The following is a 25561-nucleotide window of genomic DNA, read 5'->3' as shown; positions in this document are numbered from 1 at the left end:
TATGTTCTCCCCTTGTTCCTGGTTTTTAGAGAAAAGAACACCCTTATTCCCAGTAACTCAAGTATGAAACATAGGCGTTATTTTTGAATGCTTCCTCTGCCTTGTTCCCTACATTCACCAAGTACACTGTGATATCTCTTTCATTAATCCCCTTAATTCAGTTTGATGAAAAGTTTAAGCATCACTATGAAAAATACTAATGAAGAGACAGATCCTCTGTCTTCAACATCTTACTATTTAGTACAAGCAACAAGCAAGTATATAAAGAACTGTATATGATACAATGCATTATACAGAAGCACCATAAGACAGACATGAATGAAACATGATGTCTGCTCAGGAATGGAGAGATATGTAGCTAGTGAAGGCTCAGGGAGACTGAGGAAGAATGTAGAGCTTGAAGAACAAGGAGAAATTTATCAGAAAGAGAGAGGTGGTGGAATGGAAGGAAAATCCAAATAGAGATGGAAGAGTAGCCTTGAGCAAAGGGGAAGGAATAAGAAAAGACACATTTGGTTTCAGAAACTATGCAACCACTTTGGCTAAAGAGAAGGGTTTCTGCAGGACAGAACAGTAATGAGGAATAACACCCCAATGTTAAATTGAATTCGTATTATGGAGGGTCTTGAATGTCAGGCAGAGGTATCTGTGCACCTAATTGAGAGGGCAAGAGGGTGCCTGAAAGTTCATGCTAGTTCAGTGCATTGTGCTGCTACGGATAGAGGTGAGAGTGCCCTCTCATACATTGCTGGTGAAATATGGATTGCTACGCTTTGGGGGAAAATACTCTGTCAATATTTATTAAAAATAAACAGACTCTTTATCTCAATTGTTCTTCTGGGAATCTGTTCTATAGAAACATCAGGCTACAAGGATACATACAGTTCGAGCACATTTTTTGGAAAATTGTTTTAAACTCATTAAAAAAAAGCAGATATAATCTGAATGCCCATGGCGGGTTGGGGAGGTGGGGGTGACTGAATAAACTTGTATCCCCACGTCATGACATAGTATGTGATTAATAATACTTAGGTCCTATTGACCTGAAGTGTGTCCATAATATAATGTTTAAAAAGCACATTTCATATATATATGAAGTTATACATATATCACACACAAACATACATGATATGCATTGTATATAATATACATACATATATATCCTATTTATGTAAGATTAAAATAAAAGAGCTAAATGATTAACGAAAATGTGCACAGATAGATACGTGAAATGTGATCCGCGAAACTGTAGAGGGTAGGGAAAGAAAGGGATGTTTATCACAGATTCTGCTATTCTCCTCACTATAGGAAATTTTTGGAAACCCTAAAATGTTTAACTTACAAGAAAGTATTAAATAATTTTAGTGCTAAATAATGTTTAGTATGTGTGTTATTAGGAGGAAAAAATCATATTGTAAAATAGTGTGTATAGTATAAGTCCATCTATATATATATGCTTCTATGTACATAGAAAATAGTCTGAATGGATATACACCAACATAAAAGATGTACATATGTGTGCATTCTTATTGTTTTCTTGCATTTTTTTGTTTTCTTTTATTCACTAGATATATTTATTGGAGGATTTACTGGATGCCAGATGCTGTTCTAAGCTCTTTTTTCCTGTTTTGGGTTCCTGTTAAGTTCAAGTCTGCTCAATGGTAAGTTATTTGAGGGCAAGTGGTTTTGCTTTCTCATCTTCATATAGACCACTGTGGCAGACAGAGTGTTTTAAATTTGATAGGAAATCAATAAATATCTACTGATTAAATGAATAAATGAATGATCAACATAAACAACTTGCTCAAGGCCACTCGGTTAGTAGGCAGCAAAGCTTGCCTACTAAAGCTTGCAAAGCTAGGCATCTTCACTTATCACTTCACCTCCCTCTTGATGGATAATTTGACTTCCTAGTGGGCCTAAATTTGAAATTTAACAGATGAACTTGTCCACTATTTTATGGAGAAGGCCTCCCGTCAGGACATACAACCCAAAAACTTCTGAGGGGATTATTGGTAGGCCCTGTCCCCTCAGAAGTGAGCACAGGTGCGGAGGAAATGAAAATCAAATGTCTAAATAATCAGGATAATCATTTACTGTGGTATTATGTGTTCTGAGTAACATGAAACTTCTTTTTGGTTGTTGACCCTCTCTCTTATCCTGAATTTTTAGTTCGCACATATAAACAAAACATATTCCTGAAAGAGCCTGGATCTATTTGCCAACAGGTTTATGATTCATGTTTATATAGGTTGTAAATACTTTTCAGGAATTACAAAGATACCTTGCTTTGCTTTTCCTAAGCTGTTTATTCTTGCTATTACTTTACGTATTGTTCTGTGTGTCCAAGATACCAGAGACCTGTGAATTCAGCTCAGCAAATGTCCCCTCAACATTTTCTATATTAATGTTGAATACCAGTGTTCATAAATTGTAACAAAACCAACATTCCATTCTATGTGGATTTTCTAGCCAACTAGGAGTCAGGTATTTAACCCTTAACAATATCCAAGGCATTACCTGTACACAGTAATGTATAAACTCTTGAAAGATGGGATGTCTGGGTACCTAAATTTGGAGAAAAATAAAATGTCCATAATTTGCTACCTATTTCACTGAGTGATTGGGAGAGTCAACTGAATAACAGAAGTGAAAGTGTTTTGTAAAGTTTCAAGCACTGTGCACACAGAAGGGAGTATTAATTTGACTAGTGTTCTTTGCTTTGGTCTGGATCTCCATAATTGACAGAGATAAAAGTAACACATACTGCCATCTTTGGGATCTTCAACACATGTTCTTTTAAATGGAGTTTGATTGACAACAGCCACATAATCTGATTGTCCCAAGCCCTCCTATCTTCTAGGGCCACATTCTCCTTTACATTTCCTGAAGAAACGGTTCAAGCCCAATCCCACGCACAGCAGTTCCCAATACATTTGAAAGTTTCCAGGAAGAGAAAGATATCTTTCCTCGTCACTCCCACTGGTTTCTTCCCACTTAGGAACCTGTCTCCTAAATCAACTCTGCTTCCCTCAGTCCCTTTATCCAGTTGCAACATCTCCTCCACCCTCTTTGCCTCCCCAAAGCGCTGCCAGGACAAAGCTGTTGCATGCAACTAACTTTAATTTATAGTTTGGGTGGAATATAACAGACCATGGCACAGCACAAAATAGGAACAGCCTAAAATTAAAAACTAAAGATCATTAATCTTAAAGTCCCTTGGCCATCCGTGTCCCAGCAAATCTCTCACCAGTCATTTCTTTCCTTAGACATCCAGGCAAAAGTCCCCTGCCCCTCTCATTTATTGGCTGCCACTGTAAAACTCAAATGTTATGTGTTTTTAATTATGCAGAACTATGTGATTATTTTCTCTTAAGTCTTTTCAATAATAGATACAAAGGAGTTTGTCATTTCAAGAAATAGGGCTCCTCAAAGTATTTTCCTGCACAAAAGCATCATCTACCACTAAATCTCATCATTCTTAGCAACACAAAGATTTTTTTTTCTTGGTAAACTTCTCAAAGTTCAAATTCTTAAGGCAGCGTGGTAGTGGTTGTGCAGGTATAGAGGGACTTCCATTAAATGTACTTTTTCTTTCCTCAAAGAGGAGTTTGGAAAGCTTTCAGAGCTGTAGGAATTCTTGTCCTCCAGAAAAGAAATTAAGCAAAAAGATAAGGGGTGGGGGAGAGGTATGAGGCTGGGGTGCGGGCACCTAAAACTTCCCATAGTCCCTGAAATTATACCAAGAAATCACAATACCTGAGGCCGCTCTTAGAATCAACCTCTTTAAAACACTGTCCATTCATCAAGATTTCATGGGTAATGGTCTTCTAAAACTATGCGGCTCTATAGATGGAATATCCAGTGATGTAATGAAGTCACCTGCCCAGCACAAGGGACTGTGCTTAGAAAGTAGCAAAGTGCATCATTTTAATTTCCATTGACTTACTTATAATATTAATACTTGCAATTTTTGAGTGCATACCATGTATTAGACTTGGGATACATTTTACATACAGTCTTTCTGGTCCTCAAAGTTGTGCAAGGTACATAGTACATATTATCCTTTCTGTTTTCAGACACTTTTCCCAAGGCCACTAGCTGTAGAGTGGTGTGTCTCCAAGGCCAATGCTCTCCCCTTAGACCATTCTGTGTGTTTCTGAACTGGGAATAAACTGACCACCCATGTCTGTGTTCCCTTCAACTCTGGGTCTTACTGCCCAAAGAAGCTCTAAGGGGCAGTGCCCAAGAAGGCATGACTATCCTCTCTGACATCTACCTTAAAGGTTGACTGCATCCCACTTTTTAGAACCATTTATGAATCTATCATTCATACATTTGTCCAAACCCTTTTAAAATTCATTTATATTTCCTGCAGTATCACCTTTTAGGATAATGAGGTCCCTCGTTTTATTACCCCCTATGTGAATTAGTGTTATCTTTTATTTGTCCTTAACTGACCCCCATCAAGTTCCAGAGGGCACCTCCTCATTTGCCCCAGGCTAATGGACCCTGAACTATCCTTAGATCATCCATCTAAGATGACAGGACATTTAGAACAAGACCAAGATCATACCCACGAACGACAGCATTCCTCGGCAACCAATTGGTAAGTGTTGGGTGGTGTTGGGATTGTCAAAGAGGCCTCCTTCCTCTTGAAATAAGGTACACAGTGTCTTGGGGGGCTGCTGACCAAGCAACAATGGCCTCAATGGTCCTGCCCCAGCACATTCCCTGAACCAATTAGCTTGAGGGGCTTTCCACATGAACCTCAAGGAACCTTAAGTCGTTGGCATCAGATTAAATAAAACTCAGGTAAGAGATGGAGGCTCAGACAACTATTGGGTAAACTAGGATCATGGTTGTAAAGTCCTTAAGTTGTAGAAAAACATATCAGACACAGGAAAAGGTGAGAGTCCATCCCTGGAAACTGGGCACACAGCAGGCCCAAGACTAGGAGAAGCCTCTTTGCTGGAAAGAAAACAGAAAGTCGAGCAAAACTGATTTCCAGGCAAGTACCTTTTCTTAGACACTTGAGAAAATCAATATGTATTTTGACCTGAAAGAAAACATTCTCAGACTGCAGGGAAGGAGAGCGGTAATCTTTTCATTTTATATGTACCGAGTTTATTGAGGAGTTGCAAATCATTGCAGTGTAAACATAAAACAGTTTAAGTTTTTTCTCCAGCTGCTCCCCAACTCTATCCTGTTCAACTCCCCTTCCCCCTGCTTCTCTTAATTAACATCTCACTCTCTCCTAAGTCTCCAGTCTCGTTTGGTAGTTAGAATTGTCTCATTTAAAACTCATTCCTATTTACTGTAAAGTTTTCATCTCAAATATGATTCAAAGTCGTTCTCTCCCCAGCCCAGACTAGAGCCATCTGTGGCCCCAAACAGTCTGAAGCGAGGGTGAAGAGGTTGAGGTAGGACCCTCTTCTCGTTTCTTAGCTTCTCCTCTCCAGGACCACTGCACGCTGCCCAGCTGGCTGAAGACTGCATGGTTCCACTGGTGCTGCTCACAAAGACAACAAGGCAGACAGCACCCCTCCACCAAACAGAGTTACTCCAGCAAAAAGCCCTGTTACTTTAGCGACATCCCTAAAAATGAAGCAGTGTACAACACGTGCATCTGCTCATGGCCAACTTGCCAGCTCCTCCTGTTTGTTGGAAAAGGGGAGGAAAGAGGAGCTAATGGGTCGATGTCTTCTTGGTTGACTGGGAAAGGTTGAAGTTGGTTGCCCCACTCTTCTGACTGGCCCTCTCTGTCGTTTGAGTGAGGAGTGACCAAATGTGCTTCTCCCTCTCTCTCTCTCACAGGGTACTCATGCGGGCCCTGTGGGGACTGGAGTCAGGATACATATGCATGGCTCTCTGCCAGAGACTTCATTCTGGCTCCACTGTTCCAAACCTCCCACCATCCTCTTCAGCTTCCTCCAAAAGGTGTTTCAATCAAAAGCCAGGTCACTATAACCACATTCCTATTACTTATATCTTTACAGCATCCTCCCACCCTTCTCCCCACCACTACCAAAAAGAAAAAACGGTTTTGAGTATTGATATTCATATTCTCAACAGATTAAAAATATCACTTTCAACTTTCCTTGCAAATCCTCAAAGATCCATCTTTATTCAGTGTTAGACATTGTGCAGTTTATCAACGTAAGATTGAAAAAAAGCGAAGATGAAGGCGTATGCACTGATGTAGTTGGGTGGAAATGCATATTTTGCGAGCATCTGATCAGGATGCTTGGTTTCTTTCTCTTGCTGTCTGTAATGACATCCATAGAGCTATGCTCAAGGTTATAAATCTTTTTCACACAGACTTACCAGAAGTGACTCAAAACTAACTTAACCTGTATTAGATATAGTTACGGATCTGCAGACACGTTTAAGCTCTTTAAGCAACAAATTGAAGCCATCACTCTAGCTAGAAGTTGAAGCTGTTCCTTGTCCTTAGTGATTAAAATTTAGAAAAATCTGCCTAAAATAAATCAGTCATGTAAATGAACCCTCAAGGGGCACTTTCTTGGAGTCGGGGCATTATTTGTACAGAGAACAGTCTGCCAGAGCCACTGGCGATATCGAGGAACATTTGGGATGAACAAGTGCTGAGTCACCTTAAAACTAACCAAGTAATAGAGGCAGTTATCACCCAAATACATTACTTATCACCGGGGCCTCCTGATGCCTGTGCTTACCCAGGAACCCTCCTGTGATATTGAAGGCCAAGGCATCTCCTCTCCCTAACAACACTGTTGTATCTTTGGCAACTTGAGCAGGAACTCAGAAAATCAATACCACTTCATGAGCCAGGTCTTGGTCCTCTCCCTTTACGAGGATTCTGTCAATGCAAGGGGCCATTACTGTACTTTAAAGGCATGATATAAAATTGCTTCGACAAGATATAAGACACACCGTTTGCAAGAACCTGGTGAGAGTATTTCAGTCAAAGTTAAATAGTTTCATCACGTAATTACTTCAATTGGCAAAGCTCCAGTTGAACGCACTCTCGGAGGGGCTGCACCTTCTATCACGGGTGGGGGATTGTGAGTGAGGCCTGTCGATCAGCTTCAGTTGTTCTAAACAAGGTCAAGCTGTTAAAATCGAGGCAGAGCCCAGCATCGATGCCATTGGCAATGACACTGCAACTGAGTTGACAAGTTGCTTTCCCTTTTTTTTCCCCTCCAACTAAGTGGTCTGAAAGTAGCTTTAGTTTTATGGCTATAAAATATTTCATCCTGATCTGCAGTCTGGTAATTCATTTTCTAAGGACTGTTTAGAATTTATTCAAGGGGAAAAGGAAACTCTGTTGGTTTCTCTAACCGATTTCCATTATATGACACAATTTAACTTTTGTATTTTATGAGGTTTTATGTGTTCCACTAAAACCATTAGCTGGTTGTCTCCTCATGATAAAATTTAATCACTTATATAATACCTTAAAAGCCAATGACAGTTTTGCATATATTTATGTTTTCTTTCATTTAAAATATGGGCGTGTCATAAAGTTAGCTCTTATTGGCGGGGCGGGGGGAGGAAAAGGCTGGCACTAAAAACAGAAAATCTGTAAGTATTGAGCCTTTATGTATGACACAATAAGAATGAAGCACTGTTGCCTACAAACTGCCTGAAATTTGAGAAGTGACTGCTAATTCATGACGACCATTCATATTTCAGTGATTACCTGAGTGCACCCAAGCTCCACATTTAGCTTTATCCCATATAAAGCTACTTGACAACTATGAGATTTTGGCAATTTAACAAAAATTTTAATAATAACAATGAGAAATAGACTCAAAGGACAGGGACGTATACCTTGCAAAAATGTCTCACAGAAGCTAATCACATTAGCCTGCCCTTTGCAATCAGAGACGCTCTCACAATTCCACTTCCAAGTAACATTTCCCAAATCTGGGTGGTTAATAAAGACTAGAAGAAAAGTGATTTTCTCTCCCTCTCATCCCACTTCCACCTACAGAGTTCCAATTATGGCATCACTTAATCACCACACATATTTATTTTAGAGTTATTCAAATGCATTATGAATTTATATGTCTATTATTAGATTTATTGGTGCTAATGATTTGGATTTAAATAGCACTTTTCTTCCTGAGGCTATAACAATTTTTCGTCAATGACCGAATTCACTTTCTCTGCATGCCTCAAATGGGAGGTAGGAAAGGGGCAAAGGTCATTCAACCCATTTAGCTTAGGACAATCTTATCCCAAAGATCAGAAAGAATTAACTAAGGCTCCCAAAGATCAGAAAGAATTAACTAAGAATTAACAATTCTGACAGTAATGGATCAAGGAACTGGCTAGATTTTTAACTGTAGAGAGTGCAGTTACCACATATATATCGTTCATCATGATATCCCCAGCAAACAGAATAGTATCCAAAACAAATATTTGTTAAAAAAAAAGAATTAATAAATAGATACATCAGTTGATCAATCAGTCAATCATAGAGAATTTCAGCTAGAAATTTGCAAATTCTCAAAGCCAGTGGAAGTAAAGCTGGGGTGTTTGGTAGACTATCCCTCCAATTGCAAAAGTGTATATGCTCATTTTCAAAGGGGCAAAGTGTGTTATTGGGCTGATACATAGGTAGGGATGTGTGTAGGTTACGATAGTGATGACTTCAGGGGAATAGGAATATTCACCAGTCCTCCTCCAAAACCTCCCCTACCTTTACAGGGCTTAATAAATTTCTCTATCAGGGAACAAAGCTTTTCCTTCCATGATGAAACATAAAGGCTGGATGGAATTGTTTCTAGGAAAGTAGCTCAGAGTAGGCTGTGCTGTGGGGAGAAGCTGATTTACTGTGAAGCTAATGAGACTTAAGTTTCAGGGCCACTCAGCTATCCAGATCTCTGCCAAGGTCCTGGGAGGACCCTAGCAATGAGTTTTCATTGGTTTTGCTGAATTTGCAACAGTAAGATATTTTTGTGTTCTGTTTTTGTAAAAACATCCACCCCTCAAATTGTACAAGTTTCAGGGCCCACAAATCCTGGATTTCCACCGGTTGTGGGGTCACATTTATTTTAAAATCTCACTGCTATAACACAGCAAAGGTTTATTCCTGGTTCTTGCTTCAGCAAGAAGCAGATCACTTTGTTCCATATAGTCACTCAGGGATCCAGCTGAGGAAGGTTCTCGCCATCTTTTGACACTGCCATGTTAACATGGGTCTACCAATGTTGTGTCAGGAAGGGGAGAAACATGGACAACTTATACCAGTTTAAAATACTTTACTCAGAATTTATACATAGTCATTTATCTTCATAACCCATTGACCAGAACTAGTATGTGGATCAAACTTAGTGCCAAGGGAAGCTGTGAAAACTTTCTGTGTTCCCAGGACAAAGAGGATAACTGAAGGCAGTGAGCACTATTAATCTATACCCCCAAATACCCTCTGATTTTGTTTCACACCAAAGTGTACTTAAAGTGAATAGGTAAAGTGCAAGGGCATTAAGGTATTCATCTCCTAAAGAGTAGAATGGCAAGAACTCATCTTAATAATGCCAACCTCAGGAAAAAAGTCAGATATCAAGCACTAAAACTCATCTGGAGAGATCTGGCAATAAGAAGAAAGATTAAGAGACCAGTTCCCAGTGTTACTAGGACTAGTCTATGCCCAGAAGGATTCCAAGGTATTTGGATGCACTAGTCCCACACGAAATACACATATTTTTTGTAATGAAGCAGCTCAAAATTCCTCAATGTTTTTCCCTTGTCTAAAGAACAATAGCCATGTAGCTGTCCAGTTTTTCCAGCACCAGTTATTAAAGAGGCTTTCTTTGTTCCATTGTATATTCTAGCTTCCTTTGTCATAGGTTAGGTGACAATAGGTGTGTGGGTTTATCTCTGGGCTTTCTATCCTGTTCCATTGATCCATATTTCTGTTTTTGTGCCAGTACCACACTGTCTTGATTACTGTAGCTTTGTAGTATAGTCTGAAGTCAGGGAGCCTGATTCCTCCAGCTCCGTTTTTTTTTTTTTGAAAAATGCCATTGGTAATTTGATAGGGATTGCATTTGGGTAGTATAGTCATTTTCACAATATTGATTCTTCCAGTCCAAGAACATGGTATATCTCTCCATCTGTTTGTGTCATCTTTGATTTCTTTCATCAGTGTTTTATAGTTTTCTGAGAACTGGTCTTTTGCCTCCTTAGGTAGGTTTATTCCTAGGTATTTTACTCTTTTTGTTTCAGTGGTAAATGGGATTGTTTCCTTAATTTCCCTTTCTGATCTTTTGTTGTTAGTGTATAGGAATGCAAGAGATTTCTGTGTATTAATTTTGTATCCGGTGACTTTACCAAATTCATTGATTAGCTCTAGTAATTTTCTGGTGGCATCTTTAGGATTCTCTATGTATAGTATCATGTCATCTGCAGTGACAGTTTTACTTCTTCTTTTCCAATTTGGATTCCTTTTATTTCTTTTTCTTCTCTGATTGCCATGGCTAGGACTTCCAAAACTGTGTTGAATAACAGTGGCAAGAGTGGGCACCCTGGTCTTGTTCCTGATTTTAGAGGAAATGCTTTCAGTTTTTCATCATTGAGAATAATGTTTGCTGTGGGTTTGTCATATATGGTCTTTATTATATTGAGATAGGTTCCCTCTATGCACACTTTCTAGAGAGTGTTTATCATAAATGAGTGTTGAATTTTGTCGAAAGCTTTTTCTGCAACTCTTGAGATGACCGTATGGTTTTTATCCTTCAATTTGTTAATATGGTGTAAAAGAATGAAATTAGAACACTCCCTAACACCACACACAATAATAAACTCAAAATGGATTAAAGACCTAAATGTAAGGCAGACACTATAAATCTCTTAGAGGAAAACATAGGCAGAACACTCTTTGACATAAATTGCAGCAAGATATTTTTTGATCCACCTTCTAGAGTAATGAGAATAAAACCAAAAATAAACGGGACCTAATGAAACGTAAAAGCTTTTGCACAGCAAAGGAAACCAGAAACAAGATGAAGAGACAACCCTCAGAATGGGAGAAAATATTTGCAAATGAAGCAACTGACAGAGGATTAATCTCTGAAATACACAAACAGCTCATGCAGCTCAATATCAAAAAAAAAAAAGAGCCCAATCCAAAAATGGGCAGAAGACCTAAATAGACATTTCTCCAAAGAAGACATACAGATGGCCAACAAACACATGAAAAAATGCTCAACATCACTAATCATTAGAGAAATGCAAACCAAAACTACAATTAGATTATCATCTCACACTGGTCAGAATGGCCATCATCACAAACTCTACAAACAATAAATGCTGGAGAGAGTGTGGAGAAGGGAACCCTTTTGCGCCATTGGTGAGAATGTACATTGATACAGCCACTATGGAGAACAGTATGGAGGTTCCTTAAAAAACTAAATATAGAACTACCATGTGACCCAGCAACCCCACTACTGGGCATATATCCAGAGAAAACCATAATTCAAAAAGACACATGCACCCCAATGTTCACTTCAGTGCTATTTACAATAGCCAGGACATGGAAGCAACCTAAATGCCCATTGACAGAGGAATGGATAAAGAACATGTGGTACATATATACAACGGAATATTACTCAGCCATAAAAAGGAACTAAATTGGGTCATTTGTAGAGACGTAGATGGACCTATAGTCGGTCATACAGAATGAAGTACGTCAGAAAGAGAAAAACAAATATCGTATATTAATACATACATGTGGAATCTGAAAAAATTGGTATAGACGATCTTATTTACAAAGCAGAAATAGAGACACAGACGTAAAGAACAAATGTATGGATACCAAAGGGGAAAGTGGGGGTGGGATGAAGTGGGAGATTGGGATTGACATATATACACTGTTGACACTATGTATAAAATAGATAACTAGAGAATCTACTGTATAGCACAGGGAACTCTACTCAATGCTCTGTGGTGACCTAAATGGGAAAAAAAAGAGTCCAAAAAAGAGGGTATAGCTGATTGACTTTGCTATACCGTAGAAACTAACACAACATTGTAAAGCAACTGTACTCCAACAAAAATTTTTTAAAATAAAATAAAATAATGAACAACAGCCAAACTCATTAGCATTCAAGGTCCTCCAAATTCCAACTTCTGTTTAGTTTTTCTGCCTCTTGTTCTTTCCATTCTACTTCCCAAAACCCCAGCCATATTGAATGACTCATCCTTCCTTGAGTAGATACACTATCTGCCTTTTGACTGCACAGTCTATCCTTGACATTAAATGCTCTCTCTTCTTTCTCTTATGCAACCAATGAACTCATTCTTCAAGTTGAAGTTCAAAAATCGTACCCCATAGGAAGCAAGCCTCCCCTACAGGTCTTAGCTAAAAACAGGTTCTGCCATTTTGATCCATTTCCCTTTGTGTTTATTTCAATTATATCATATTTCTCCTTGTTTATAGGCACAATCTCCTCCCTGTTAGACCGTCAACCTCATCCATGAGGGAGAACAGAGTTTTATCCCCAGCACTTGGTTCAGCCCCTGGCATATCATCAGAATTTAATAAATTATTGTTGCATGAATGAGTAAATGAATGACTAAGGAGGGAGCACAGGGACTAAAGGGAATCAGGATTTTCTAATGAGGCTAAGATACAGGTGACCCCTAAGTTAGAAAGGGGGCAAGAATGACTCCTATTTTGTGAGAGCAGGTACTGCTTATTTAGGGACATGTGCCCACATGTCTATACAGGACCAAGTGCTATAATTTTCAAAGTGCTACTTAGTGCAGGTGTTTCCATAATTGGGTTGAAGTGAGAAAATTCCGCTCACTGGATCTAAAAGTCACCCTTCCACCTGGGTAATGCAATGGTCCAAGCTTTAAAAGATGTATGAATTGCCTCTCCCCAGAGGGACTAGGCAGAGAAGGATGTACTTTCTAACACAGCACAGTTATTGACCTTCCACTGTAGCAAATCTGCAAATGTCAAAGCAATGAATGTTTCTAAGAAGAAAGCTACTGTTTAAAAACAGATGTTTAAAATACAGGGCCTTGAGAGCTGTCCTCTCTCCACACACACTTGCTAACAATTCTGAGAAGCACAGAATACAAACATGTATCATTCCCCCTCTTTCCTTTCCAAGACCAAACAAAGGAAGTTGAATGAATCTTCACCTTTGTTTATGGAATTTAAGAACTGAAGAATGTGCTCCTAAGGTTAAGATGAATCCCAGGACAAGAGAAGGTTAAAAGGCACCATTACAGCATGTGTGTGTAATAATGCCATAGGTTTGTACAGTGCTTATGACTCTCCAAATCTTCTCATCATTCTCATGGGATCCTTAACTAATCTTGGGATGATCCAAGAATAGGTTGGATTAGACCCATTTGACAGATGGGGAAACCCATCACCAGCAAAGATATGACATTCCTAAATATTGGTAAAACAGAGAGAGTCCTGTCAAGGCCAAGGAGAAGAAGAAATAACTAGATTGTTAATTCTATTTCGAGGGCATTACATCAACATATTTATTATCAAGGTACTTCTCTGGGCACATGGACAATGTGAGTGTGTCTCTGAATTATTCATTCAACGCACAACTTCGAATACCACCCACATTTTAGCATTGTGCTAGGGATGAAGTATAGAGAAATAAGTAATGACCTAGGTATGAGTGTGTTCACAGAAACAAATGAGAGATTATAAAACAATGGGGGAGCTGGATGATGCTGAGGTGATGGGGAATCATGGGAATACAAGTAAGGTCAAGTGGACATTCCTAAGGGAAGCAGGGAAGGCCTCCTGGTGGAACAAATGCTTAAACGAAGGATGCAGAGAAATTAATCACATGAATAGAGGAAGGTCAAATGAGGGGAAAGAGACCCGTGTACAAAGGCACAGCACAAGAAGTAAAACATCTGAGCAAATTCAATCATCTGGGTGGGAAGACCACAAAGCAAGAAATGTAGAGAAATGTTGGATGGCAAGAAACCCTGCAGTCCAGTTATCCACCTCAAGAAATAAAAGCTTCCTCCAGGGCCTATGGCAGGACTGATGACTGGTTTGCTTGAGAAGAAACATTTAGACATCTGTGAAATTGACCTTTCTCCTTCAACCCTGTAGCAGTGTCAAAAACAGATTTTATGCATCGGGGCAAAGGCCTCAGGCCCAGCATCGGGCCACAGTGAGAAATCGCTGCTACTAATCAAGAAAAGTTCTCTTTTCTTGTCTGAGTGCACTTTGGCAGAGGAAGCCGTCCATGCAAGGGGCCTGCCTCACAGTGGGACAAAGAAGGGGGCATTTCTCCCCGCTCTGGAGCCCCCTGCCCCCACGGCAAAATGAACTCTCCCTTTGCTTGTGATATGGCTAATGTATTCCACTGGGGAGAAGGTCTTTTAATCCTGTAAGGAGAGAGAATCATAAAGAGGCAAGTACCCTCTGGGGAGGAAACAAGTGAATAAGGGGTAAGTAGCTAATAGCAGAGCCATTTCTGAGAGCCATCTTTGCAAACGAAGAAGGGGTGGGAGCAGGAAGGCCAGTAACGGGGAGGGAATGGGGGGCTGGCCCCATCTACACTTGATAACAGAATCGGTCACACCTGACAGCAGAATCGGGAGAGATACCTCAGGGCAGGAGTCAGCCAACTTCTTCTGTAAAGGGCTGGGTAATAAAGCTTTTAGGCTTTGCAGACCACCGGGTCTCTGTTAGAACCACTCAACGCTGCTATAGTAACTCAAAAGCAACCACAGACAAAATGTAAACGATGAACATAGCTGTGTTCCAATAAAACCCTTATTTACAAAAATAGGTAGGCAGCCAGGTACCCATAGGCCACAGTTTGCTGACCTCTGTCTTAGAACGATGGCTCTCAAAGTGTGGTCCCTGGACCACAGCAGCATCAGCATAGCAACACCAGGGAACTTATTAAAAATTTACTTATTAAAAATGTAAATTCTCAGCCTCACCCCAGACCTTCTGAACCAGAAACTCAAGGTCAAGGGCACTGCAGTCAGTGTTTTACTGGCAGTGAAAGAATCAACCTCACTCCAAGTGGTGACTCTGGAGTTAGTAATTTGTTAAAGACAGGGTTTCAAACCACATGGTGTGCATTTATGATCAAAAAGAAATCTTTACTGTTACAGAGTGTTCTTTTGTCTAAATAGAAGGTAGGTTGTGAGAGCATGTCTTGAAACACTCACAAGACCCTCTGCAAGTTTCCTCATTCATCTGATAGCCAATTTTTATGACTTATCAGCTAAAATCAATATGGCAGCGATACATCCTGCCTGGGTTTGAATTGATCATAGAAAGAATTCCAGAAAACACTAAAAGCAGCTCTGGTTACTGAGAAACTTGTAGATCACAGGCTTGGTTTCTTTCATGGAAAAGCAGCATGGTTTTCTTCAGCAAATGTTGAACTGAGTATTAAAAAGGCATTAAGCTGCCTCCTTTGCCATGTCAAGTATGCATTCAAATTCAAGACAGAATTTAAAATATTAAAACATCTAGCAATTTTATTACTAGCTCATTTAAAATGGCGACCATGAAAAATTTAGTTTAAGCTACCCAATGATGGCTCGTGAGACACTTAAAAATACACACACAGATAACTGAACTTTTAAAGTAAGTTCCTTATTAACTTCTTTCCCCTCATCTATTACCATTGCTATTTTCCAGCTGTATAAACAGTCTGGAGAGTATGCCTTGAATGAATTCACCGTTCAGAAAACAACATAATTACAGCCATTCCAGCAAATCGAGTGCCAAAGAAGTTACAAATTAATTGAAGGTTAGCATTGAAAATTAAATCCTAGTCAGCTTGAAGTCATCTTTTAGGCTACTTTCTATAGAATTAAATAGAGAACTCTCTCCACATCAGTTTGGCTGACAGAGTTTTAAAGTTCAGGTGGACAAATGGCCTTCCCCCTGGCTATCACTTTCCTGTGATCTGATATTGTTAATCCCAGGTGATGCCTGCCAATAGTACCTTAGAACCTGCTTATGATTTATGCGTGATGCAGGACCACTTTCTATTCTCCTATAAATACACTGGCATTAGAAAAATCACAATTTATCTTGCCCTATTCTATATTGTTAACGACCACTGAGGACATTATCAAAAAAACATTTTTCTCTTTTATTTTTATTATTTCATTTTTTCAAACATACAAACCATTTGCAAAAACAATACAAAGAATCCCCTGTACCTTTCATCCAGATCCCCCAAATATTAATAGATTTACAGTATTAATTAATGCTAACTGACAAAGTTCAACTATCAAAATCAGATAATTAACATTAAAATTCAAAACCCCTATCTAATGGACAGACCTTCTTCAGATTTCACCAGTTGTCCCTCTAATGCTCTTTTATTGGCCCAGGATCCAATCCAGCATCACTTGTGGTATTTATTTGTCATGTTTCCTTAATGTCCTTTGATCTGATCATCAATAAATGTTTAAATCCAACACACATTCATTGAGCACCTAAGCTGTGCCAAAATTGTGGCAAAGCTCTGAGGATTCAAAGATGCTTCTGGCCTTTGAAACACTTATGCTTAATTGTCAAAGTCAAAATAAAATCAAAGGCCAGATATGGAAGAATGTACTGAAGTATTGCTTCTTTAGGAAAAAATAAATAAAACAACACTGTTTAGATTTGAAAAAAAAAAAAAGATATCATTAATGAAGATGACCTCAACCCAAAAGGTTCTTGCTTACAAAAAACATTATTGTTCATGGCTGAAAGCAACATTCAGAGACATTGCATGTAACAGGGCTACTGGATTGTCTTCATGGTCAGTGTTTGTACTCCTCACGCCTAAACAAGGCTTGGCAAACAGAAGGGGCTCAGTAAAGGTCAAATGAAGTGGGGAGTTGGGGTCATCTCTAAAGCCTACCAGAGGATTTGGAACATGCAGGATAGCTCCAGGTGTCAGCCTGAAATCCCCTCTTGACAGTGAAGAAACTCATTCAAACTCCAAATTAAAGTTCAGAGGCTAATTACCATCTGAGGACCTTTTTCTTTTTGTACTGCTTTGAAACAGGATGTGATGAAAGGCACTGTTAAACACTTGGCAGAGAACCAGAGATTTGGGCTCAAGGATTTTTGGCATGCCTACTGATCTCTCCATTTACTTCATTTCTTTAATATCAAATTGTACCTCCATGGCTCATTCAATGCTGTGTTTTGTGAGATTTCTAGAATCTTGAAGTTGAGAGAACATCAGCGGTTGCTAGTCCAGCACCTGAACGGATTCCTATTCATAAGTTCTTTACAACATTTCTGACAAGAGGTGTGGCCCCCCTCCACTATTCTAGCCCTATCCAGCTTTAGGAGAGTCTTCCTGATAGTACTGCAAAACTCCATCATGCTACACCTCTCACCTCCCACTCTATATTTAACAAGTATTGTCCTATGTTCTGCCTTCTATAGTCCCACACAGTAATTCTGGATATATATCAGTTCATCAATGCCTTTTAAAAATATGGGTCCTAAAATGAACCATTCAAAATGCTCCGAGTCTGGCCTGACCAGCACGGAGCACAGAGAATCTGTCATCTCACTGGTACTGACACCACTTAAATGTCCATGAATCACACAGCTTTTCTAGTAGTTGCATCACAGTGTTGACACACGGTGAGTTTTCAGAATCAGTTGAGTGTTGAGTCTTTACAAAGGGTGCTACTACTGTCTGGCTTCATTTTGTGTATCATGTACTAAAGCAGAGAGGCCTGGAGGGTATAAGTTTATATTTATCTATTTTGGGTTCTACTTCATTATATTTGACCCATGGTTGCAACTGTTCGAGACCTTTTTGATCAGGAGGCAAATAAATGAGTTACCCTGCCTTTTCCTGTCATCCACCAATCAAACAAGAAGCCACCTATGCCATTACCAAAGTCATTACTCAAAATATGGAATAACATAAGACCACTGGCAGAAGCACAAGCCTAGTTAATTCCCTAAAGACAACTTTGCCTCATTAGGTAGCACTCTTTGGCATGTGACTAAATGGTTGTAAATATATTCATCTATTATCCTACCCACATTTTACCACTCTTGTTCACAAAGATGACCATAGATTCTACCAAAAGTGTTGCTGAAACCCATGTTCACTAGGTCTTTCCCTGGTCTATCCCAAAATGAAAATGGCTTAGCGTGGCAAGGCTTGGCAACAAGGCATGAAATGAAATGTAGGGTAAGTTGAGAATGTTCCACACGCTCTACTCAGAGATGAGTGAGAGCTGCATGATAGGAGCCGACTTCCACCATCACCAAAGACAACTTGTTTCTGACCCAGTTGCATTACCTATACCTGGAATGCAGCATCCATGTTCTCCCACTGATACTATTTTATTCCTCTCTTTTTTAATTTTTAACAGAATACAGTTTCACTGATTTCTTAGAACATTCTCTTGGCATTGTGCCTCCCTGTTTCATGCAATGTGTCTCTTCAAACATTGGTATAGCTTTCCCTAACCAGAAACCAGTATCATGAAGTTTCACTCCACTAAGTCTGAGGAGTTACGTATGCCACCTTGGGTTAAAATCTCAAATTTGATTTAAAATTTTTTTCACACTCAACATAATCAATAACATCCTGGCATCTATATGATGCCACATGCATTATTTCTCATTTCCTGCCCAGGTATTTTCTTCTTCAGCATATTGAATATCTATTTTATGTTTCTTTTTTCTTTCTACCTTGCAACTTTTGTCTACTTTTATATTTCCTGGTGAAACCGAAGTTCGAAAACAAACTGGTTACGGTGCAAATGCACAGACTCTTTGGAAACAAAGGGTAACCATTTTTACAAGCCACCCAAAGGACAAGAATAAGAAATGCTTTTGTTAATTAGCATCATGAGGCTGAACTGAACCAAGGATCTTAGGTTAATTCTAATGAGCTATGAGCTAATATTGGTAAGATGCTTTTAGATTTTTAATTTAAAAGCACTTTGCCAATGAAAGTATAAGGGTTACAAATTTCCTGAGCCATCTGGTCCCCTACATAAAGTAATGATTTCAAAAAGTTTAGATGGATGAATGGAAAGATAGATAAATAGGGAATTTATTCCTCTGTCTACTATTCATAAAGAAAAGTTTCCATCTTCACAAAAGCCCATTTAATAAATAGATGTTATTCCACTCACAGTTCAGATTGTGGCAAGTGAAAAGTAAAAACAAATAGCATATACAAATATATAACCTACGCTGTTAAAATAGTCACAATAATAAGTTCTGAGGATCTAATATACAGCATAATGATTATAGTTAATAATATGGTATTACACACTTGCAAGTTGCTAAAAGAGTAGACCTTAAATGTTCTTACCACAAAAAAAAGGTAATTATGCGATGTGATGGAGGTGTTAGCTATGGTGGTGATCGTTCTGCAATAAATAAGTGTATCAAATCAACATGTTGTGCATCTTTAACACAATGTCATATGTCAATCATATCTCAATAAAGCTGGAAGAAATATATATATTCACAAGGAGAGCTGAACTGGTCCCTTCATCACTAAGAGGCTACCTCCTAAAAAAATCCAAGAGCAAGAGTCATTGTAATAATGCCTTCTATTTATTTATTACTTATTATAGCCAATTCCTTTACATTCATTAACATATTTAATTTTCGGAGTAGTCAGATGAGGCAATTACTAATGTCAACTCCATTTTACAAAAGTGGAAACTGAGATCTACAGAGGTTAAACCTTCCCTGATGTTTCAAATATCATGCCTGTGATCCAGGATTGGTACCCAGCAGCTCTGTTCCACATGTTTCCGTCTCTAGACCTGTTCCACAGCACAGAAGTTGGTGGGAATTGTGGTAAAACTTGGGCAATCAACATAAAAGGTATGCAAAATATATTCATTGTTTGTGCTACATCACCCTAGTTAACCCTCTCAACCTTCCTATGTGATAATATTATCACCCTCACTTCGCAGACAAGGGGGAGAGCAATCAGTAAGAGATGGGTACACGTTCTGAGACTGAGGACACTACATATTGTCAGGGTGATTGCCATCATCGCAGTTCGTAATATTTTTACTTGCTTGCTATATTTAAGTGAAAAAATTACTAACCCTGGTTCTCTGTGAAAGAAGTGATTAAACATTAATCACATAATATCCAATCCCTCTACTCTCTGTGTTCCTCTTTGCACAGGAAAGAATGTTGGAGCATGTGGTTTTCCAGCTACTCTCAAGTGAATTATTTTAAAGGTAATAATAAGAAGAGATTACCCCAATCTCTTACGATAGCCAAAAAGTCCATGGAGATCACTGAAAGAAAATCCATCCCTAAGGGTATTTTACAGCAAAAAGAAAAGGAGACAAAGGATATTCCCCATCTTTAAGCAAATTCTCTGATTTGACATGATTACTTCAGTTTTCTCTAAAGGAGTATTTTCTGACCTCCTTTGTCATCTTTTGAGACCCTACTAGCTAAGAAATTCTCTGAAAGATCTGTGAGGTATCACTCTCCCTAACCAGCACCCCTTCTCTTGTTTAGGAAAGAAATATCAGTGAAGTGACAGTAACTCAGCTCCCCAAATGACTTTGCTTCCTACTGACTGACCTCATTGGTAGGGGAGAGAAACATCACCTCTCACCTCAGATGCTTTCTTTAATGTGGCATCGGCTCTGCCTTTGGCCTTTGGTGGTTTGAGCATACAGCCTTAGAGGCTGAGGCTTGAGGTGGTAAAAACATCCTCCACAAAGGACTGGCCCTTTCTGAATCATCACTCATCCTTCCCCAGCATGGTCCCTGTTTTTTTCTAAAACATGAAGGATGTGTAAAGGACACATAAAACTTTAGTCAATAGGTCCATTATTATGATTGGCTGAAAACCATAAAATGCATCCATCAAGCTATTGTGTTGCACCTTGTGTTAAATTATGGTGATAAATAGTCCTTTATCTGTGACGTCACCTACTAATCTATTCCAAAAACTATTCACCACCAGCATTATGCATCATTCATGTTCCTGCCAGCTTGCTGAAAAAAAATCCTCTACATGATAAAGCCACACACAAGATTGCGCTTGACTCTGCCGACACAAATATTGTCTGTTATTTTCATGTCATACTGTAAAACATTGCTTCTTCAGTTCCCAAAGTTATCTCAAGTGTGCAGTAATGTCCTCAGCTCTCAGCTCTGGGCATTATAACTCATGTACTTTTAATTGTTTATAATTTACATCAGAACTGGACGGAGTCCATTTGCACTCATGCTGCTTTGTAACTACTAGATGACATACTTTTGCCACCTTGCTCTGAGTCGAATTTAATCCTATTGAAAAGCCTTTAACATAGAAATTTGGTGTGGAATGCCTTAATATTCTCAGGAGCTATGTAAAAGGCTGTGTGCAGTTACTAGCAGTAGGACTGGGACTTGGATCTGATTTTATACAAAATGTTCTCATAAAATTAGACATTGTTTTTAGCTTTCAGAAAGTACTATTTATTAAAATGAAATCAAAAGAGGAGAGTGGGGCTTCCCTGGTGGCGCAGTGGTTGAGAGTACGCCTGCCGATGCAGGGGACACGGGTTCGTGCCCTGGTCCGGGAAGATCCCACATGCCGCGGAGCGGCTGGGCCCGTGAGCCATGGCCGTTGAGCCTGCGCGTCCGGAGCCTGTGCTCTGCAACGGGAGAGACCACAACAGTGAGAGGCCCGCGTACCGCAAAAAAAAAAAAGAGGAAAGTGAGTATATTTTAAATTCCAATTTCAAGTGTAATAATCTGTTTAAAAACACACACATAATAGTGTTATGTAACTTTCTCTATATCACCTTGATGGTGTAATATTAGATGGTCTTCTTCTTAAAAGAGAAAAAAAAAAACCTACCTAATTTTCTCGACCTACTCAAATAAGAGGAGATGGAATACAGAATGAAACAAACCACTCACTGGACTTTCATTCAAAAGATGGATCCTAATATGTTTAATTTACTTTGAGCTTTAACTCAGAGAATCTGGGGCATTGTTTCTTGCTGAACAACGCAATGGAGGTGTCATAGCTTCTCTTTATATTTTAAATCACATATGAGATGATTGGATTGCAAAGAAAAAATAAATATAAATGGGTTACATCCCATATCCATCTGCTATGTTTATTTATGTATTTTTAAAACTGCTTTCTTGACGGATGCACAGAAAAGATTCACTAATATGTTAACTGGGGAGAGAAATACAACCAGATTTTCTTCCCTTCACTATTCTTAAATGCCCAATAGAACTGGTAGCAAAATATCGTTTCCCTGAAAGTTGCTATGTAGTGCAAATTCCATCTAGTTAGTCATGGAAAACAATAAAACGTCAGATCACTTGAAAAACAGTGGCCCCCTTCCCTGGCCTCCTCTCAATTATCATCACTTGGAGACACATATTGCATGAAAAAGAGACATTCTAAACACCGAACAATCTTCAGCCAGTCTTGAAGGAAGTTTGGCTTCAACTCAATGTTCAAAGTAAAACACGTTCCGTCTTCTCCACTCTGATGTTTGCACTCACGTGTGGTGTCTGCAGAAAGAGGAGTGGCTCTTGCCTTCTAACTGTAGTAGAACGGGCCTCATTCAGGGCCACTGTTCCAGTTTTCTTTCTTTCTTTATAAATTTTCTCCCTTCTAGCTCTTTCTCCTATTCCTAAAACTATTCTTATTATTGAGAAGAATCATATGTTAAGCACATCTAAACATCAAAGTTAGCCTATCCTCACTGCTGAAACCACACACACATGTGCACGCACACACACACACACACACAGTTTTTTCTCACTCTCACCTCACACCCATATTCTGACAAATCCCTGAATCCTCACCATTGTATAGAAACTGCTGTTCTTGCCACCTTTTTGCTTCCTGGTGGGTCTGTAATTGTCATCTCATCCCTGGAGCCACATCAGGATCACTCAATAAATTGATTGTCAGGGGATATCTGAAGAACAGAACAGCTTGAGTTCTAGAAGCCAAGTGCCTTATGGCCTCCAGCCCAGAAAAAGGAAGCAATGAGGATGAACAAACCTCATCCCATTCCACTCCTCTAACACATTAATGTGAATTAAGCAAATGAATTTCATTCCCCATTTCTACTCAGAGAGAGCAAACAACAACGTAAAGAAGATTAAAGAATTAAATAAAACCATCCCTGCCATGTCTTTTTATGCAGAAGGAAAAAGATATCTAACCCCTGGTTTTGAAAAAGTTCATTTCAGCCCTTCCTCAAGTATGTACAATTTGCCTTTTTTTGTTATATCATGACTTCTCCATACAGAAATAATGCTATAACAGGGATTCTTCTGTTATGGGCTCCTTATGTGAAATAATGTTTAAGTGTTGTATTCTCAAGCTTCCGACTCTAAGATTCCAACATGCATGATCTTTTAGAATCCTGTTGGCAGTATGTTATCTCTTTCACTAGGAAAAAGCCTAAGTGGGGACTAATCTACATGTCAAGATAGCCTCAGAACAGCCACCTCTGATTATGCTTGTGGGCGCTAAACAAGATCATAGGGAATTTCTGAACTCATACAAAGTGTATTTCTGTGAGAAGATCATTACATCAATCAACACAAGAAGATTGGGGAGGGGATGCAAGATCAAGAAGTATTAGTTCAGTGCCTACTCTGTGATTTAGCCATTAAAAGTTGTCAAACTGTGCAAAATGTATCTTGCTAGCCCCATTTTGCAGAAAAGAAAATAGATATTCATAGAAGTTAAGAAAATGAACAAAGTCACACAATTTGACTGCAAAATCCATGTTTTTTCTCAATCTTGTCAAGCTGCTTTTCAGATAGGATAAATCCTTACATTAAGGCAGTATTGCTGGGAATGGAGAGGAGGGAATGAAAGTAACAGTGCAGCGAAAATGAAAAGAAAAAACTGAACACGTTAATCTATGTATGATCTGTCAATGCAAATACACAATTGCACCTTTACTTCAGTGATAAGTCAACAAGCATTTATTAAAGATGGTTTTGTACCAGGCACCAGACCTGCGCTGGAGTCACAAAAATGTCGAATATCTTGGCCTTGGAGGGGCTTATAACCTAATGAGGAAGACACCTAACAGGATCATTTCTGGGTTATGAATGAAGTTTGCAATGCAAGTTTCCTAAAAAAAGAGGGCACCAAAGCTGAGTCTTAAAAGATAATTAGGTCACAAAGAGACAGGGGAAGCAAAGGCATGTCACATAGAGGGAAGAGCAGCTAAGGCGGAACTGTAAGACCCCATAGCCACGCACTGGCTATTCTCTCCACTATTAAAAGGTAGCAATAAATAAATAACTGAATACAAATGTGAATAGACAAAATCCAAAAGGCATAGCCACTCTCAAATACAAATTAGATATTTCTGTGGCCTAAAAGCAAACAAGTAATATCAATCTTTCAGGCCTCATCCAGAAGCTGTGGGTCTGGGTGTTCTTGGGCTATGGATGCCAGCAGAGGAGTCCAGGAATTCCTACTTCTGTGAGTAAACAGAGATTAAGAATGCCTCATACAAGACTGATGATTAGAGCCAGGCTTGAAACCAGGGGCCTGCCAGTGAAAAAGGCCACAACCAGCTGCTGGATTGCAGGAAAGCTCAGTAGACAGCATCACTTTTCCTCTTCAAGTTCAGAACCAACTGAGAGACAGAGAGAGAAAGACAGGAAGAAGAGTCAGGAAGATAAAGATCAAAATGTATGCTTGGGCTTCCCTGGTGGCGCAGTGGTTGAGAGTCTGCCTGCCGATGCAGGGGACACGGGTTCGTGCCCCGGTCTGGGAAGATCCCATATGCCGCGGAGCGGCTGGGCCCGTGAGCCATGGCCGCTGAGCCTGCGCGTCTGGAGCCTGTTGCTCCGCAACGGGAGAGGCCACAACAATGAGAGGCCCGCGTACCGAAAAAAAAAAAAAAAAAAAGTATGCTTTATTACAGATAAAAGCTAAACTGGTGTAGCTTAGCCACATAGCCAGTTGGACTTGGTAAGAGTCCCCTGAATTAGACAGATTTACCCACCCAATAACAGACAGTAATGCAAAACCGCTGGCTCCTCTGCAAAGGCAGAGTAGAGATTATATCTTCGCACAAAGGGCAGGTGAAAATTCTCTCATCCCTGTGTACAAGCAGTTCTCCCAAAATGCCCAGAAGAGCCTAAAGTACATATACTCATTCCATCTCAAAAACTCTCTAAGCAAATAAGTTACCCCTCTCCTGGGGAGGGGAGTGAATGATAGGATGGGGAAGCAGCCAGCAGTATTACTTGAGTGGAATTCCCTGTCACAGTCCTCTTTTCCCAATGGTATGCTCTATCTAGGGCTATTATTTACATAAAATTTGGTACCTAAGAGGCTGGAAGTGGCAGACACAGCCTCACAACCTAACTGACTCAGTGGCAGCATCTGTTTTCATCCTCAGGTGCCAGATCACCCACCAACATCTAGTTGTGAACATATAGTTATGACAGAGGCAACCTCAAAGGCCTAACTAAGGAGAGATGAGTACAGAGGGACAGAAAGAAAATATAACAAATCCTTCTTAAGACCAGCCTGGAAACTCCAATTCCAGAATGTATGAGAGAAAACAACCTACAAGAGCAAACGAGTAA

The sequence above is a fragment of the Leucopleurus acutus genome (genome assembly GCF_964270905.1).
Source record: "Leucopleurus acutus genome assembly, chromosome: 12".
NCBI lineage: Eukaryota > Metazoa > Chordata > Mammalia > Artiodactyla > Delphinidae > Leucopleurus > Leucopleurus acutus.
Note: the sequence above shows the minus strand (reverse complement) of the source record.